The sequence below is a fragment of the Ailuropoda melanoleuca genome, chromosome 7 (genome assembly GCF_002007445.2).
Source record: "Ailuropoda melanoleuca isolate Jingjing chromosome 7, ASM200744v2, whole genome shotgun sequence".
Classification (NCBI taxonomy): Eukaryota; Metazoa; Chordata; class Mammalia; order Carnivora; family Ursidae; genus Ailuropoda; species Ailuropoda melanoleuca.
The window spans coordinates 135,093,144-135,113,119 of record NC_048224.1 but is presented as its reverse complement, the minus strand read 5'-3'; positions in this window follow the sequence as shown (position 1 = coordinate 135,113,119).

The window sequence follows — 19,976 nt, the reverse complement described above, 5'->3', positions numbered from 1 at the left end:
TTTGAGATAAGCATAAGTACCCTAAATGAGATATCAGATCTCAAAAATTATCTCTGAGCTGGAGATGGAAGTAAGAGAGTCTGCAGCATACAGAGGACACTTCTGGCCATGATGCATAGCTCTTATGGTGCGTGTTCAACATCGGAATCCCTGCCCGGGTTTGGATAGTTCTCCACTTTCTGACCTTAGCATGGGGGAAATCATCCCTCCCCCACAGGAACAGATACTGGGTACATTCCCAACCTCCCTGACCACAAAAGTTTTGGGCTCTGCCACCCAGACTTACCCTGCTAGACATTTATTCAGGAGCTAGAGGTCCAGGAGGGAGGTGTCTCTTGTTCTTGATCGGGGTCAGTAGTAGTCCCAGCTACGGTGGCCCTGCCGATGGCAGTAAAGTTTGAGCCCCAGAGCAGCCAGCTCTGTGGCGTGGTCTGGGGGTGTTGCTCTGGCAACTCAGTCTCCAGTCTGGTTCTCCTGCTGTTCCAACAATTTGATGAGCTTCCCTAAGTCCTCTTAACAAATTGATTTTTTTGGGGTGCCTGGGTGACACAGCGGTTAAGCGTCTGCCTTTGGCTCAGGGCGTGATCCTGGTGTTATGGGATCGAGCCCCATATCAGGCTCCTCTGCTATAAGCCTGCTTCTTCCTCTCCCACTCCCCCTGCTTGTGTTCCCTCTCTCACTGGCTGTCTCTATCTCTGTCAAATAAATAAATAAAATCTTTAAAAAAAAACAAATTGATTTTTTAGCTTCTCAGTCTGTTTTTGCTATTTGCTACTAAGAACTTCTAATATACCATGGGCCTTGATGGGAATTCCTTGAGAGGATAAAATATGAGCAGAAAAGAGGACCCTAAGACTTAGGTCTAAGGGTCTCCAGAATTTAAATCAATGAGAAGGGGGGTGGTATCAGGAAATTGAGGAAAATTCATAGTAGAGGACCTTTGAGAGCGTTGATGGCAGAAGCCAAGAGAACAGAGAATTTCAAGGAGGGGCAGATAGTGGTGTCAATCCTGCTACGAAGGCTGGAAACCTTCTGTCTGAGAAAGTCCTGATGCCTTAAGCAGCGATGGGGTCTTCTAGATAAACCTGACAAGAGGGGCTTCAGTGGACAGTGGGGCAAGGGCTGAACTGCAATGAGGGCGAGAGCAGAGTGATGGCAAAGCCAGTTCCTGAGAAGTCAAGGGGGCGTGGGCTCCAGAGAGTGCAGGAAGGACCTTGCTGAGAGGTGGGTAGGTCCTACCCGCCCTAGAAAGGAAGGTTAGGCACGTAGGTGCAGGTAAATGTCTGAGTTACTTTGTGGAGACAATACAGCCTTGAGTTGTAATTGGCTTCATCACTTAGCAGCTTTAGGACCTTGGACAAGTAGATAACCTCTTTGCGCTTAAATACTCTTTATAAAATGGAAATGTCAAAGTACTTGCCTTAAAGGGTTGCATTAATCAGTGAATGTACGTGAACTTAAGAAAAAGTGTGAGGCACATGGAATTGACTCTAAATAGCAGGCAGGGGTAGTTCTTTACTCTCAGGTTCATTTTGAAGTGAAAATTATAAAGCTTTTAGTACGGTGCCACGCCCAGACACAGATTACATTTAAGGGAACCTTGTTGCCGTGGAGCTACATGGGTAAGTCAAGCAGAAAACAGCATACCGACTCAAAGTGGATGTTTTAGGAGGGGCTGAGGTGGAGTGGAAGCAAGGTCCTTGGAGCTGGGGAATGCTGAGAACAAAGCTGGGTATCGGGTGTGGAACTGACTTAGGATGGCAGGAGTTGGGATCCAAGGACAGCAAGCCAGGTGTCAGGTCCTCGCTGAGGGAGGGGCAGACTAGAGGTGATCAGGGGATTTCTCTGAAGTCAAGGATGTGAGGGGGGAAAAAATTGGACAGTATGAGCTCAAGAGGAGCCAGGGCTCTTTGGACTAAGAGAGGATATGGTGGTCCTGGAGTGGTGGAAGAGAATCCAGCAGAAGACGACGTTTTCTGAGAAGAGTTCAGTGTGGAGGGAAGCTTGCTTCCTAGAGAGCCGTGTCCAGGAATTGCCATGGAAGGTGAAGGGGACATGCAGAGGGGTGTGTGATCAGATGGTCCCAGAGCCCTATTAGGACACTTGTTCTGTAGGAGAGGGAGGCTCTGGCAGCGCCCTTGTCGGGCTCCACCGTTGGAGAGCGGGCCTGTTTGATTCTGGAAGCCTCCACCCCCGTGCGCCCAGCTGGGGACTGAGGTGGGAGAGGTTTTCCTCCCCCCACGTTGCTGGCATCACCACCTCTCACCTCCTCGATCAAGACCTCAGAGACAGCACGTTCGTCTTTGTCTGTGGAGTAGGTTTTTTGCTCGGACACGGATAGGAAGAACCTGGGTGGAGGGGGCACTAAGCCCCCAGCTTCAGCTTGTCTGACTGTGGCTTCTCCCCCTGCCTGCCTTCTGAGCCTCCAGTTTTCCCAGCAGCAGGGCCCTCGCACAGGCTGTTCCAGCCAGCTGGATGGATGATCTAGGGTGGCACTCGCTCACCTTTGCAGCTGTTCTACCCTCACTGGTTCCGGTCTGGACACATGTCCTTCCCTTTTCACAGCTCTCAGCAGTGCTTGAACTGCTCAATCTGAGAGCGGTCCTGGCTGCCAAAATCTCACGCTGGACAGCTGTCTTCTCTGAGAATTGCATTGTAGCTTCAAACCACTCGCGCACTTTTAGAGGACCGCGATGGTTCCAGTCGAGGAAGCACAATTTCTGTTTCCAGTGAAATGTTGTTTGTCTTAAAAAAGTACACATTCATAGCAAAATGTAAATAATACAGCATATTTAACCTATCTTTGGAGATTTACTGCCCCCAAATAATCATGTTTTTGACCTTCCTTATCCTACATCGTTTCAGCCATGCGTAATTTTACCTAAGTGGTAACATTAAATGCACGATTACCTGGGAACTTAGCTCTCTATCAATGGTATGAGTTTAGATTTTATATATTTTAAATATTACATGATTATTTTTAATAGATATAATACACTTTATAAACCAATTGTCTAATGATGGACCTTCATGTTCAGTTTTTTGGTTTTTTGTTTCATTTTAAGTAGGCTCCTCACACAGCATGGAACCCAATGTGGGGCTTGAACTCAGAACCCTGAGACCTGAGCTGAGACCAAGAGTTGGGTGCTCAACCCACTGAGCCACCCCGGCACCTCATTATCATTATAGTATTTTAGCATTATAAATAACTTGGAGCATCTTTGTACATATATCTTTAAACTTTAAAATTTTTGAGTTAGATGGTACACATTAAAATTTTGTCTAAATGTTATAATTGATATTTAAGAAAGCTATGCCATTTATACTCCCACTCACATAGGTGTTTTTCCTCACACACTTACACTGGTCAATATTTGTAACTTCTGTATCTGTAGGTAAATACTATTTCATCTTACTGTTTTAACTTATTTAATATTGGGACCAAACTTTTTTAATCTATTAGGCACTTGATTTTCTCTTCTTTCTCTTCTTATAAAAGAATGTCTTTAAAAAAAATATTTTCTAGCCCTTTTTATCCCCCTATGGAATTTTTTTTTTTCTTATTGGTTTATAAGAGCTCTTTGTATATTAGAAAATTGCAAATATTTTTTCTGGGTTGTCAGTTAACCTTTCTTGTGCTCACTTTTTTGGTAGAAATGTTTAAGAAATTATTTTTAACTCTATTGATACTTAATTGATGGTTTGAGATGTTTATGGCTATTAGTATGGTTACATAGCCAGCATTTGAAATGATTGACTTTCGTACTACTTTTGTCAGTGGTTTATAACTAAGCTATTACACAAACATAGGCTCTTCAAATGGAATGTGTTCTCTGTTGTGGCATCAGAGTGTGATAATGATTGCGAGAAAGACTATACCAAGAAATTGGAAGGTAGCCATGATCATAACTGGAAGATCTTCTCTACCAGCCTGAGGGTGGGGTGGGAATTCTAGATTTTTTAGAAGGGTGATTGTACTGCAGAGGAGACTGTGCTGAGTGGTAATAAGGGAGGGAACATCACTTTCCTATTGACCAACTGTTGCTACATTAACCAGACTTTTTATTTTAATTTTCCTAAAAACATTTATTTTAGAGCGAGTGAGCATGAGTGGGGGGGGAGGGGGAGAGAGAAGGAGAGAAGCAGACTCCCTGCTGAGTGAGGAGCCCAACGTGAGGCTCAATCCCAGGACCCTGAGATCATGACCTGAGCTGAAGTTAGACACTTACCCAACTGAGCCACCCAGGTGCCCCTAACCAGCTTTCCTATTTTAAAAACATTTATTTGGTGATGATTTAGGGGGGCACTGCTAGATGCATGTAGTATTTTCACTAGGAAATCCTTAGTTTGTTGCTCTGTCTTAAAGGTACGTTCACACTGCTCAGGGACCCAGAGCACCTGTGTCAATACACACGCTGAGGATCACCAGCAGCCTTAGTTGGTCTCTTAGATCGATGTGTGGCCAAGAAACTAGTCAGATGGCATCGTGCATCTTTGCCCCTGCCTGGATGCTAACTGTGGCTTATGAGACCGGTGAATCACAGCTGTCAGAGAAACCCTGATGACTAGGTTTATGGTCAGTCGATATTAATGTTAGTGGTAATAAGCATTTGACCAGCCACGTGTTGTTCTAGGCTCTTTGCTTGAATTATCTTATTTAGCAATCATTGCTCAGATCAGGATGGTGAAACTGGGAACATTAGGGTAGCATGGTTCAAATCCTCTAGCCAAATGAGCGACAGGATGGAGACTCTGATTTTCTTTCTGACACTCCAGTCTGCATTCTTCACCGCTACTGAAACTACTCCGAAATGGGGGCTCCTTTGAAACTCTAGCTATTCTCTGAAAAACCTGGGAGAAATGGTCAAGAGTGGAAGGTACTGCATTATCGAGACCCGCCAGGGATTTGTAGCCACTGCAGTCCAAGTCAAAGCTTGTGTCGACACCAGAAAATGCACCAGAAACTTAAGTATCTCCTGACAGGACTTTTTTTGGCCACAAAATGGTAAATACTTCTCTAAGGTTAGCTCTGGAGAAAATGTGACATCCCACCAGAAAACACTAACCCAGATTATCCCAAGTGAGGTCCGAATAGCTCATGTTGACATGCAGAGCCCGTGGAAGTTTACGTTCTCTGCAAAACTGAATTTAGGTGGGGACTCAAGGGAGTTGTGTCCAAATCTGTATTTTTTGGGGGAATCCTTTGTTTTGCGGAAATAATGTTTGTCTCCCCGCCCCCCCGCCCCGCCCAGGGCAGGAAGGGAGAACAGATGGCCTAAGAATATATCAAACAATAGAGACAGGCAACAACTTGCCATGCCCTCTTAGAAGATTGTGGAGCTGACTGTGTGTTTTGAGGGCTTACAAACGGTTGGGCCGGTTGGCGTTTATTTAACCATCTTAGTAAAAACTACATAGGGGGTAGTCTCATTTCCTCTCCTTACCAGAGGGGACTTTAAGAATTTGTTTGTGTCCATGTAGAGTGCACTTGTTTGCTTCATGTCCCATGCTGTCTGACCAGTGTCCCTTCAACTTGATCTATAGAAAAGTAACTAGCCATTTCTAAAATTACTCTTCCCTGGCTTCTCTGTTCTTTGTGTTTCTTAACTTTGCAGTAATATATAGACATCTGTGCTTTCTACGCAGAATCATTACATGTTCTAGAAGATACATAGCTATGTTTCAGTAGGGATTGTAAGAGATTTCCAGGTCTTCTGGTATCCGTTATTTTCTTAGAAATATATCTGACAATCGAACGTTGAGCCTAAATTGAACTTATTTTGCTTTTCTCATAATAGTAATTAAAGCTTAGATAAAAATGTTCTGATTTAGGTTTTTTGGTTTTAAATCTACATGTAAACATAGATTGCTTTGTATCATTTTCGTGTATGTGTCCAAGGGCAGTTCCGTAATAAAAACACTAGAAAAGAGAAACCTGGGTTGCTCAGTCAGTTAAGCGTCTGCCTTTGGCTCAGGTTATGATCCTGGGGTCCGGGGATCGAGCTCTAGGTCGGGCTCCCTGCTCAGTGGGGAGCCTGCTTCTCACTCTGCCTCTGCTCCTTCCCCTGCTCCTGCTCTCTTGCTTACTCTCTCAAGAAAAGAAATAAAATCTTAAAAAAAAAAAATCCTAGAAAAGACAAGCTATACAACAAATGGAAAATAGCCATAGAAGCAGGAATTATAAGGCCATACATACATTAAAATAACTTACAGCTTCTTTCAGCAATTATGTTGAAATGAAATTGAACATTCCAGAAAAGATCAAATTGGAGGATTTGCACTGTTTTCATTAGAGATTTTCGCCTCAGCACTGCCAGTTTTTTTTGTTTTTAAGATTTTATTTATTTATTCGACAGAGATAGAGACAGCCAGCTAGAGAGGGAACACAAGCAGGGGGAGTGGGAGAGGAAGAAGCAGGCTCATAGCGGAGGAGCCTGATGTGGGGCTCGATCCCACAACGCCAGGATCACGCCCTGAGTCGAAGGCAGATGCTTAACTGCTGTGCCACCCAGGCCCCCTAGCACTGGCAGTTTTGATAAAGCCCGTGCTTGCACAGACCCAATCGCCTGCCTAAGAGTGAGAAATGGACTTAAAAGTGAGCGAACAAACAGTGGTCTGTGGACAGCTTATCAACCGGCATCACCATTGAGACAGCGACTAAAGAACAAGGCGAGGTTTCGATGCAGCTGTCCTGGAGATAACTTCTCAGGACTGAGTCCAGTGTGACCACTCCCGGTCATTCTGGGATAATGCAGGAAGACCTGAGCATCCTTGGTGGTCAATGGTTTAGTTCTGACCTCTATTCCTAACTACACCGAAGTTCATGTTCTGTAATGTGTTCAGTCTGGATTTGATTAGGAAGGTGGGTGGTGGTAAAAAAAAAAAAAAAAAAAAAAGCTATCTTTTCTACNCGGCATCACCATTGAGACAGCGACTAAAGAACAAGGCGAGGTTTCGATGCAGCTGTCCTGGAGATAACTTCTCAGGACTGAGTCCAGTGTGACCACTCCCGGTCATTCTGGGATAATGCAGGAAGACCTGAGCATCCTTGGTGGTCAATGGTTTAGTTCTGACCTCTATTCCTAACTACACCGAAGTTCATGTTCTGTAATGTGTTCAGTCTGGATTTGATTAGGAAGGTGGGTGGTGGTAAAAAAAAAAAAAAAAAAAAAAGCTATCTTATCTACAATTCAAATTTCCTTAAAGAAAAAATGAAATCTGTTTGCTTCCCTGACTTCATTTTTTTCTGTTAATTATTATTTTCTTAATAACAGCAAGCATAGTGTCTCTACTATTATTCCCACACTTCTTAAACATTGTTGTTTGTTGTGTCTAGAATGTTGCCTTAAACTTCAAAAGTAACATTTAAAAAATTGTGCTACTGAATAATTGTTCCCTTATAATGTTTTCAAAATGAGATAAGGAAAAGTAGCAAAGAGACTATTCTGGTCCCTTCCATGACTGGCTCTCCTTCCCGGTTATGACTTAAAATCAGAGAGAGTTGGGGCAGTTTTCACTTTTTTTTTTTCTTTAAGACTTCGATTTTTTAGGGCAGTTTTAGATTTACAACCAAACCAAAAGGAAGGTACAGAGATCACTTATAGTCTCCTTGCTCCCATCATTTTCCATTCTTCCCTTTGCTCATCGTTCAGTCCGCAAAGTTAGACGACACACAGGTGAGAGGTTCACGGAACAGCTTTGGGGGACTCTACCCCAGCAGCAACTGGGAATGTGATCAGGGAAGAGTCAAAGTGCTCTCTGTCCCATGGGGGAGGAGATAAACTTTATTTATTGGTGCTTTGATCTGAGTTGGAAGTTTGAATGGAACAAGTTCTCTTATAAATCAATTCAGTGTGTTTTCTGTAGGAAGCGCAAAGCACTTCATGTCTAGCGCACCAGACCTATTCATCCAGGAATTTATCTTTTTTTTTTATTCCTACCCAAATATTTCAAATGAAAACTTCCAAGACATTAGAATGTCACATGAATAATCAATGCCAATGCAGCTTTTCAAGAAATCCTTTTATTTAATGTTTGATCCCCATTTCAGTCCCCCCCCCCCATCTGGCAGTTGTCACTTAGGCAGATGGCCACCAGCTGGGAGGGCAGCCTGTGCATCTCCCTCCAGATCACGGGGCTCAGTAGACCGGACGTGAAAGTGCATCGTGTCCCTCCATTAGGCGATCCACAAGCTCAGACACTCCCTTGTCAACCTGTCACCGCTTGAAGCTTCCCAGAGGGACCTCTTTTCTGAATCTGGGATCTTACGCTGCATTTTGCTGATGTCACAGTATTCCCTACTGGGTTCACATAAGAGAATGTAGCTACTATGCCTACATTGTCCATCTCTCCCCATTGAGAGGGCACACGTGAAATCAAGAGTTACATTAATGAAGAAATAGAGAGCAAGAAAGAGATGAGTCTTCAAATATATCCTGACTATCCAGACAGTTTAAGGAATGGCTTATTCTACTCTAATATATCCATAGTATAACCACTTTGTCCCAAAATTGTTGAAACAAGATTTTTTTTTTTAAAGATTTTATTTATTTATTCGACAGAGATAGAGAAAGCCAGCGAGAGAGGGAACACAAGCNAATCCATAGTATAACCACTTTGTCCCAAAATTGTTGAAACAAGATTTTTTTTTTAAAGATTTTATTTATTTATTTGACAGAGATAGAGACAGCCAGCGAGAGAGGGAACACAAGCAGGGGGAGTGGGAGAGGAAGAAGCAGACTCATAGTGGAGGAGCCTGATGTGGGGCTCGATCCCATAACACCGGGATCACGCCCTGAGCCGAAGGCAGACGCTTAACCGCTGTGCCACCCAGGCGCCCCTTCTTTTTTTTAATCATAGTCTTAATGATCAGTAATAGGTTTTCTTCTGGGCTTCTGAAAGAGAACAGAGCTCATGCTTTTTTNTTTTAAATCATAGTCTTAATGATCAGTAATAGGTTTTCTTCTGGGCTTCTGAAAGAGAACAGAGCTCATGCTTTTTTGGAAGACCATTAATGCCCAGGTCACACGTGAAAATTACTCTTTGTCAATTTCCTCACTCAAGCGGCTCTTCGAGAAGGCTATCGCTTTGTTCATCTTGGTCCGGGGACCTCCAGGGCAGCCAGAGATACGTGGCTCTTCAGAAGAAACTCTCTTCTTTTGATAAATGCCTGTCACTGTTTTTCTTCTCATTATAAATGCATGTTCATGGGTAGGAGTGGGGACAGGAAATGGAATAAAATTGCAGAGTTGATCAGTGTTAGTATATCTGAATGTTTTTGCTGTGTATATCTCTTCACATCTGCAATGGACAGAAGCACCCACATGGCTGTTGTGCTTATATTCTTAAACTCCAGGTCAAACCATGTATATAATTTATTCCTATTCTTATGCAGTGAACATGTTCTGTCTCAAAAACCCTGTTTTTTTTTTTAATGGCTGCATNTGGAAGACCATTAACGCCCAGGTCACACGTGAAAATTACTCTTTGTCAATTTCCTCACTCAAGCGGCTCTTCGAGAAGGCTATCGCTTTGTTCATCTTGGTCCGGGGACCTCCAGGGCAGCCAGAGATACGTGGCTCTTCAGAAGAAACTCTCTTCTTTTGATAAATGCCTGTCACTGTTTTTCTTCTCATTATAAATGCATGTTCATGGGTAGGAGTGGGGACAGGAAATGGAATAAAATTGCAGAGTTGATCAGTGTTAGTATATCTGAATGTTTTTGCTGTGTATATCTCTTCACATCTGCAATGGACAGAAGCACCCACATGGCTGTTGTGCTTATATTCTTAAACTCCAGGTCAAACCATGTATATAATTTATTCCTATTCTTATGCAGTGAACATGTTCTGTCTCAAAAACCCTGTTTTTTTTTTTAATGGCTGCATACTTTCAAGCTTATTGCTACACCATACTTCAATGTCTAACACTAAAAGAATATTTAAGTTTTTTCTGACTTTCTAAAATTATAGATAACATTTCAAAATAAAGCACATTTAGTCTTTGTATTTTGAGCAGATGTTTGAAATTTTAATTCCTAGAAGCGGAATTTCCAGACCCAAGGATGTGTACAGTTATAAGATTTCAAACATTCTATCCTGTCAAATTTCTGAAGAAGAGCAAATCTACCAACAATGAATGAGGGTGCTTGAGAATCTTCTGTTTTTGGCTGCTCTCTGGGAAGATGGCCTGTCTGACCTCTGTTTATCTCTNTTCTGTCTCAAAAACCCTGTTTTTTTTTTTAATGGCTGCATACTTTCAAGCTTATTGCTACACCATACTTCAATGTCTAACACTAAAAGAATATTTAAGTTTTTTCTGACTTTCTAAAATTATAGATAACATTTCAAAATAAAGCACATCTAGTCTTTGTATTTTGAGCAGATGTTTGAAATTTTAATTCCTAGAAGCGGAATTTCCAGACCCAAGGATGTGTACAATTATAAGACTTCAAACATTCTATCCTGTCAAATTTCTGAAGAAGGGCAAATCTACCAACAATGAATGAGGGTGCTTGAGAATCTTCTGTTTTTGGCTGCTCTCTGGGAAGATGGCCTGTCTGACCTCTGTTTATCTCTAGACCTTGGCCCTGCCACAGCTTTGAAACTCTGTTACAGGGCATCCTTGGGATTTTTTTCTTTTGTTTTGGCACTCCTAAATCGCCATAATTCAAGGTCAGCTCATCACATGTGAGCTCCCTGGAACCTTACCACTCTGTTGTCTGTACATATTGAAGCCAGAATTTGATAAGAATAGTTTCACAGATGGCAGAATGCTCATTGTAAAACAAATCCAGTTTTTTACTACTCTCAGTCATGGCTGAGGAGGCTGATTTAAGATGTCATTAACCTTTCTTCACCACGATTTCTTTGCCAGTGCAACCAGGGTGAGATTTCATAGTGACATGTGTGTCTCTTTCCTAACACATGGCTTGATGTAATTTTATTTATTCAAGGTAGTATTTGAGTAAGGTCGGCCATGCAAATTGTGTGTTCCATGACTAAGGAATGTCTGGTCTTATTCCCATCCTACACCCAACAAAGTATCCTATACTCAATCATCGGCCATTGAATGAATGAATGAATGAATCCATGAATCCATGACTCCCTGACTTGTTGAAGGAAACAGATGACATAAATGTGTTTGAAAGCACTTTAAATAATAGAAGACTACAGAGTACATAGGACTGTCCTCCCCCAAGGCAGGGGTACTCAAACGTCTGGTTTATGTGCATCAGGTTGACTCAGGGTTGGACAATACAGCTCACCTGATTTGCTCCCAGAGATTTTAATTCTAGTGCAGCGAAACCCTCCCAGGATTTCCTAAAGTCTCCTGTTTTAACGTGTCCTGGTCTGAAATCTACGTTCTTGCTGCGTTGTTGTGTGTTGTATCTGGTGTGGCAGTTTCCATGCACAATCCTGAAATTTTCTGAGATGAGATCAGGACATGCACGATGAGAGTAAGGAAACCCACTTACAGATAAAGAAACTGAGGTTTAGGATGGGAAGCAGCTTGCCGGTGGTCCTACAGAAATTAGAGCCAGGAGCAGGACTCCTGTCCAAGTCTTACAGATTCCAAAGCCCATACTGCAGTTGGCACTCACAGGTTTTATTGCTTAGAAGTAACAAATAGCAGAAAACCTAAAGTATTAGTCATTCAAATATTTGGCTAAAATCTAAAATAGAGCTTTTTGACAAGTGAGTTAACTCATGAAGTCATTGTACAAATATTTACTGAGTACCTGTTGCTACCAGGTCTTAGAGACATTCCCTATGTGTGTAATAGTACACAGGCACCAATTTTTATTTTCTGGTTTCTTTAAAAAAAAACAAATTTTAAGTCCCAAAGTTTCACATTTTCATCGCTTGTTCAATTTTTGGATGGCTCTTCAAAGGTTTTCATTATAAAATTCACTTATTGTTTCTCATTCAAAAAGCATTTATGGGTCATGAACTCTTGGTCACATCATGTTGGGGCTAAAAGTGAACGCAAAATCACTGCCTCTTTTCCAGACCTTCAAGCTCTTCACTCACCGAGTGTGCCTCCTTGGTCAAGAAAACATTCCCAGGGGCGAGGACAAGAAATACAGGAGCGTAAGTAGATGTGGAGGGAGGGAGGGAATGATGCTGATAACGTAAGTTATAAAACTGTTTCGGCTAACGTTCTCCTGGGACTCTAGGTGGATATTTCCAGCAGTAATTGGATACATAGGGTTTAAGACTAGGAAAGAGACATTGCCAGAAGAGAAAGAGTTGGGGAAGTGTAGATGAAATTTTTCCATGGACCCGGTCTGGGTGGCCCAAGAAGAGAACAAAAGACAGCTCTAGGGAATCACTGACCTGTAAAGACCAAGCAGAGGAAAGAGGACAAAGAAAACTGAGGAGTAGTGGTCTGAAGCGGGAGCGTTGACACTACAGGGAGTCATGTCCCAGAAATTGCAGGAGGAAATGGTTCTAAGGAAGCAGATGTTGAGAGAAGAGTGGAAGCGAAGATGGAGAGAGGGTGAGCACAGACTTTTCTCTTGGGACTCTTGGTTCTGAAAGCGATTGGTGCAATGGAGGATTTGTGGAGAGAGGCCTTCTGCAGGCTGGCCTGGGGTAGGGGGAGATATGAGAGCTCAGTCCAGAGCCCACAAGTTCATGGCTAATTCTGAAAAATGGTGGTGGTTTGTATATGCTGTTGTCTCAGAAGCAAAGGCACCAGAAAGCAATGATTTTGAATGTATCCTTCCAGGTCTTTCAATGATGTTCTTGGCTACAAAACTGTCAGAGTTTTCCAGATGTCCAAGAAGCATAGGTCCTAGCCTGCCTGCATCTTGTGGTACATCTGCTTAAACACTCAATGAAATCTTCTCTTGATTTATTGTGAAGATAATTTGTCCAAAACACTATTAAATATATATACTGTTTTTCAACCAGAATGGAGATAGTATTTTAGCACAAAGGTAAACTTGATGGAGCCAACTTGTTTACCAGCTTTTCTTAAATGCAATTGGTGTAGAAATCCCGAACTTCTCTTTACATTTCTTATATGTGGTAGGCAGTACATCTGCCCTATACTGTCAGTGAAGACTGCATTGCAAATCTTTGTATACACCTTTTGGAGACTCTAAGGGGATTTTGGCCAGTGGCTTTCCGGTAATCAAAACAGCTCAAGCCCTGTGACTTTCACACACTATTAATTTGTTACTCATGTTGGAAGGAACATTCTATTCTGCAGGTCTTTGTTATTTATATATACATACTTTCGTAATTTAAATAGGGTTGCATAAATGAAGTGTATTTTCTATATTAAATAAAAACAGGTTCATATATTTTGTGTAATAAAGAAGTAAATGACATTCTTGAACCCTGGATGGCTAAAACAATCTGTGGATATCTTTGAATCTGTCTTGGTATAGATAAAGAAGTGACAATCTACCCAATAGTTGACACTTGGATTCTTGGATACTAAAAATATGTAGGAAGGGGCGCCTGGGTGGCATAGAGCTTAAGCGTCTGCCTTCGGCTCAGGGCGTGATCCCGGTGTTGTGGGATCAAGCCCCACATCGGGCTCCTCTGCTATGAGCCTGCTTCTTTCTCTCCTACTCCCCCTGCTTGTGTTTNGTGATCCCGGTGTTGTGGGATCAAGCCCCACATCGGGCTCCTCTGCTATGAGCCTGCTTCTTTCTCTCCTACTCCCCCTGCTTGTGTTCCCTCTCTCTCTGGCTGTCTCTCTCTCTGTCAAATAAATAAATAAAATCTTTAAAAAATATATGTAGGAAAGTATTGTTTGTTGGAAGCTCTTCCTGTGATGGCTGTGGTCTGATTAGCTACTCTGTGTTACATGAATGCGTAGATGCCACCGTGATGTCACATCTGAGTCCCATGCGGCCACCGTCTATACACGTTCTACCTTGGGTACCTGAATAGCTAGTTCTTCACTTCATGCATAGTTAACAAGTTTTAATTGAAATTTAAAGATTGAGACTTTTTAATTTGACTTAATTTGTGCTTTCCTGAAGCTTAGAACTGCCATTTTAAGAACTTTTCCAGGGTTCATTTATTTTTCTTTATTTAGGAACACACTAAACTGTTTTTTTCCCTATTTACCTATTTTACTTAGATTTTAATTTTCATAGCTGGCTTATAGTTTTATCAGTGAGTGTTTGATATGCAGATTTATTTATTAATGCCATCTGTTTCTGCGAAAGCTTTTTAAGTGCTAAGTAGTTGCCTGAATGATGTTCAGGTCTACATGGGGGGTAATTTTGGAAATCAGAATCCCACAAAAACAAATACTCTATTACTTGAGACGAAGATGGTATACAAATTGGCTTATTTAGCATTTGATAGTGATCCCACCATGAGTGCACCATCTGTATCTATGAGCTCTGAGGATGTGCTATCTTTTCAAGATTGATTGCTAATAAGCATTTTCTTTTACTAAATTATTTTTTCAATGTATCTAGAATATTACCAGATTAAGATTATAGCCCAGCAAATTTACTTAGAAATGCTAATTAATGTCTTTATCTCTATATTATTTTGACACTCTTAGGCTACACGAACAAAATTACAGTGAAACTGGATATAACCAAACATTTCAATGGGCTCAGTTCCCAAGAATTCAAGTGAGGTGACAACTAGTGTCTTCCTGACCTGACCAGAGCTAGTCTATTGAACAGAGCAAATTGAAAAGAATCCATCTTTCAGTCCAGTCTCATTTTGTCTCATTCAGCTATTCCCAGCCTCTGCCTCTGACTTCATTTGAGCTAGAATATTCTTGGAGGGGTATAACAAAATCCAATCATTCTACCCAAATCCTTTCCAGTTCAATTTTAACCACCCCTCAGCTCCCCATGACATTTTTGTGTGTTTTGGTAATAGGGAATGAATGCCTCCTATTGAGTGTTTTTTCTTTTTAACTTTGAGTTCATTGCTTACAAGTCTGTCATCTGTTTATTTTAAGCTACCCGAATGCAAACTCAAAATCATCTCCATACTTTGCCATTTTTCACAATTGTTTATTTCTTTTTTTTTAAAGATTTTATTTATTTATTTGACAGAGATAGAGACAGCCAGTGAGAGAGGGAACACAAGCAGGGGGAGTGGGAGAGGAAGAAGCAGGCTCATAGCGGAGAAGCCTGATGTGGGGCTCGATCCGATAAAGCAGGGATCACGCCCTGAGCCGAAGGCAGACGCTGAATGACTGCCCCACCCAGGCGCCCCCACAATTGTTTATTTCTGTCCAATTAAAAAAATTAAGCAGGTATTGCTTATGTGGTTTTATAAAGCAAAAGTTAATAATCATATGCTCAAATAGAACTCCTCGAATCTCTCCTGCTTCCTTTTGTCACTTAGCAGTGTATCATGGTTTTCTCCCAGGTCAGTATATATGGTTCTATTTTATCTATTCTAATGTTCTATTTTTGTCTATTATCTAATGAATATCAAGTATCATTCCAGATTTGTTGTACTCATTACTGTTGTAATTTTTCTACTATAAAAATGTTGCAATAAATATTGTTATACATATCTTACGTTTATCTCTGTAGGCTAGTTTTCAAAAGGGCAACACCAAGTCAAAGGCCATATGTATTTTTAATTTAAAAAGATATTTGCAGAATATTTTCAAAGAAGATGTAGTAATACACTTATGTACTGGAAATATGCGAGAGGGTCATTGCCCTTATCCTTGCCAGAACTGCGTGTTATTTCTTATCACAATCTTGATCCTCTTGTACTTGGAGCAGAGTTGTGCATAGTGCACACTCAAGTCTCTGTTGGCTAAGTCACTTTGGTGATTTCGAGGCTGCATTTTCCATCTAGCTATTTAGTTTAACACAACATTTTCTTAATATGTAGATTCATAGATTTTAGAGGCACTTGGGTGGCTCAGTTGGCTAAGCGTCCAACTCTTGTTTTCTGCTCAGGTCATGATTGCAGGGTCTTGGGACCGAGCTCCAGGTCTGGCTCTGTGCTCAGCATGGGGTCTGCTTGAGATTTTCTCTCCCTCTGCCCCTCGCCCTGCTCATGTGCTCTCACTTTCTCTCAAAAGTATATAAATAAATCTTTAAAAAACATGTCGATTCATAGATTTTATGCATAATATAAATCAGTAACTATGAACTTGGATCAAAATTCAGATCAAATTAATATTTATTCATACATTTGATTATGAACAACTTCAACTTTTTTTTCTGTTGTTTCTTTCCCCCACCTTATTAATACCTCTATTACTACTGCTATTACTGCCATAGTTACTAGTAACAGTGTTCTGTATTGGTAGGGCATTTTTGACATTGCTATTGCACCTTGATTGATGAAATGCAACATCAGAAGATGTTAAGATGATTCTGGATTCTTAGACGTGGGCATTTTCTGACTTCTATGCTGCATTGTGTGGTTCCGCACTTTCCGCAACACTGCATAGTCTGTTATTCTTTTGCAAAAATCCTTGCTGGGGGGAAAATGCATAGGNGCATTGTGTGGTTCCGCACTTTCCGCAACACTGCATAGTCTGTTATTCTTTTGCAAAAATCCTTGCTGGGGGGAAAATGCATAGGTCCCTTTCACCATTACTTTGGAATGATCCAATAATTTATGGTTTATATATGCCAGAAATATTAATCAAAGTGGTTAAACTTTTAATATTAATGGGTCTGGTGTTTTTTAAATATATGCTGTAAAACATACATTCTTTTTAAAAACTTAATCCTTACAATAACCGATGATATTGGCATGATGGTATCCTTACTTTAATTTTACTGACTTTGAGACCGAGGTTCCTGAACAGGGTTTAAGTGGTTTCTTTAAGGACTCACAGCCAGTAAATATGAGAACTAAAATTTACAGCAGGATTTCTTTCTTTCTTTTTTTTTTTATTTTAATGTTTTTTTTATTATATTATGTTAGTCACCATACAGTACATCCCTGGTTTTTGATGTAAAGTTCGATGTTTCATTAGTTGCGTATAACACCCAGTGCACCATGCAATACATGCCCTCCTTAATACCCATCACCAGCCTATCCCACTCCCCCACCCCCCTCCCCTCTGAAGCCCTCAGTTTGTTTCTCAGAGTCCATAGTCTCTCATGCTTCATTCCCCCTTCTGATTACCCTCCCTTTCTTTATCCCTTTCTTCCCCTACCGATCTTCCTAGTTCTTATGTTCCATAGATGAGAGAAATCATATGATAATTGTCTTTCTCTGCTTGACTTATTTCACTTAGCATTATCTCCTCCAGTGCCGTCCATGTTGCAGCAAATGTTGAGAATTCGTTCTTTCTGATAGCTGAGTAATATTCCATTGTATATATGGACCACAACTTCTTAATCCAGTCATCTGTTGAAGGGCATCTCGGTTCCTTCCACGATTTAGCTATTGTGGACAATGCTGCTATGAACATTGGGGTGCATATGGCCCTTCTCTTCACTACGTCTGTATCTTTGGGGTAAATACCCAGTATTGCAATGGCTGGGTCATAAGGTAGCTCAATTTTTAACTTTTTAAGGGACCTCCACACTGTTTTCCAGAGTGGTACAGCAGGATTTCTTGATTCTAAGTCACATGGCCTCTGATACTGGTTCTCAAAACTGAGTGCACAGAAGATCTTTTAAATATCTCACTGTAACAAGACTTAAAAAAGCAACTTGTGTCTATTGACCATGTGCTGTGTTTACTGTAGTGTCAGTTAGATTTGTCTCTAATGAATGCAGTGGGAAACAAATTTTAAATTCAGTTTTTCTTAGGAGGAAAATATAAAACCTTTTAAATCATGAGATTCATAGAATAATAGAACTCCCTAATTATTAAAATGTTAGGCATTGCTCCTCTACTATTGATCAAATTTTAGTTTGGATATAAATGTCAGTTTAAGATCAACTCTGGGGGACATTAGGCTAAGGGGAATAAGACAGACACAGAAGGTCAAAAACTGTATTGTACCGCAATACATTAGGAATTAGTCCCTCGGAGAAGCAAAGCTTGGAATGGCGGTTTGCCCCAGGCAGGGGGTGGGGAGGGTGGTATGAGGTGGTAGTAATCAAAGGGTACAATGTACCCATTTCTGCAAGATGAATAAGTCCTAGAGATCTGCTGTATAGCGCTGTGCCTAGAGTTGACAATATTGTATACTTAAACTTGCTGAGAAGGTAGATCTTGGGTTCCTATAATAGTAATAAAAATAAAGAGGGCAGGAGGACACTTCTGGAGGTGACAGTTGTTTATGACATTGATTGTGGTGATGGTTTCATGGTGTTTACTTATCTCCAGACTCATCAAGTTTTACGCATTAAACATGTACAGCTTTTTGTATGTCCGTTATACCTCAAAGTGGCTTTAAAAAAAAAATATCAACCACAGAAAATGTTGCTGACCTGACAGTCTTACCTGTGTGTACACACATGTGCATAAGCGTGTGTTAGATTCGTATTCCCTACTAGTTTTCTTGGTAGCAATTGTACGTAATAATTCTATATTTTTAGAGAGGTGTGTCCTTACAGATTCAAATATTGCTACAATTATCCACATTTGTGGTGGGAAAGGCAGGCCATAGATACATTCTTGGGTTTCTTAAATTCCTTGAGTCTACCCATAGTGTTAAGAGATGCATTTTTTAGTACAATATCAATTTCCTATATCACGTGGTTGGTGAGCTCCCTGTTGTGCTTGGGAATATCTTAGATGCAAGAGGGATTGTGGAATCCTGAGGTGTGTCTGGTAAAGTTGTGTGCTGTTTCCTTGAAACCATTAAATGAAATTCTTGAGTGAAGGATATTCTTTAAGAAAAGGGAACCCTTTATTTACCTTGTTATATCTACCCCAGTACTACTACTCCATGTACGATTTCATAGGACCTTAAGTTCGCACTTAGCTGTTTTTCCCAAACAACCATGACAACTGTAAACCCAGAGTTTTGAGGGGTTTTTGCTTGCTGTAAGTCAATTTTGTGTAGTCTGGAGATTGGAATTGGTGTCGAATAAGCATTAGCTCCATTTTTTTTTTTTTTTTTTTTTTTTTTTTTGCTGTTGATACTAACAGCAATTTATTAAAGGGTAAGACACCATATGTTCATTTCAGAAATATCAGTTCCATTTTGTTCATTTTAAATTCCAGTAATTTCAGTTTGCTATTTACTTTGAACTTCAGTAATTTTTGTATCCTTTCCATTTTTTTCATTTTAACTTGCATTTCTCCAAGAATTTTGTCATCTTGATGCTTTTTTTTAATTAAACGGATACGCTTTTATTTTTATCTCCTTGCAAAGAAAAGTGGAAAAGTTGGGTACCAGAAATTTTCGTACGTAAGCATAGCTGAGGAAACTTGGCTTGTTTGTTTTTGAGACATGCAAAGAACTAAGAAGTATTGTTTGCGTGAAATAAAAGGTGACTGAAAATATCATGTAATGAACAGAATCACAAACTAAGGTATAACTGCATAGGGACTAAAAATAAGATCCACAAAATATGTTCCGGTATGGAAATGAAATAAAAATTATTAAATGTTTCCGATATTTGGTTTACATGATATAAAATATTTGAATAAGTCATCTTTAAAAACTGGATTTCCAGTTGCTCTGTGGGATTGAGATCATATTTAAAATTGGCTTTTTCAAGCATACTCATTTATGATGTATCGTTTCTTTGAAGTTGAGTGTTAAGGGTGCATATCCATCAATGGTCATTTATTAGCGTAACTGTTTATCTTTTATAATCATGTTTGACTTTTACTGACATATTTCAGACCTGGGGAGGAAGTCAAATCCAAGTACTACTGTCAAATGGAATTTTCTATAGGAAGACACTTAGTTGATTCCACTCCTATTTTAATATGTTATACATATAAGTATGATGCCATTGAAGTTTAAAGAATGTGTGGTGATGAGGTTGTTACGTTGTTTTCCCTGTTACTTGAGACACCATATATATATATATATATATATATATATAGAGAGAGAGAGAGAGAGAGAGAGAGAGAGAGAGAGAGAGAGAGAGA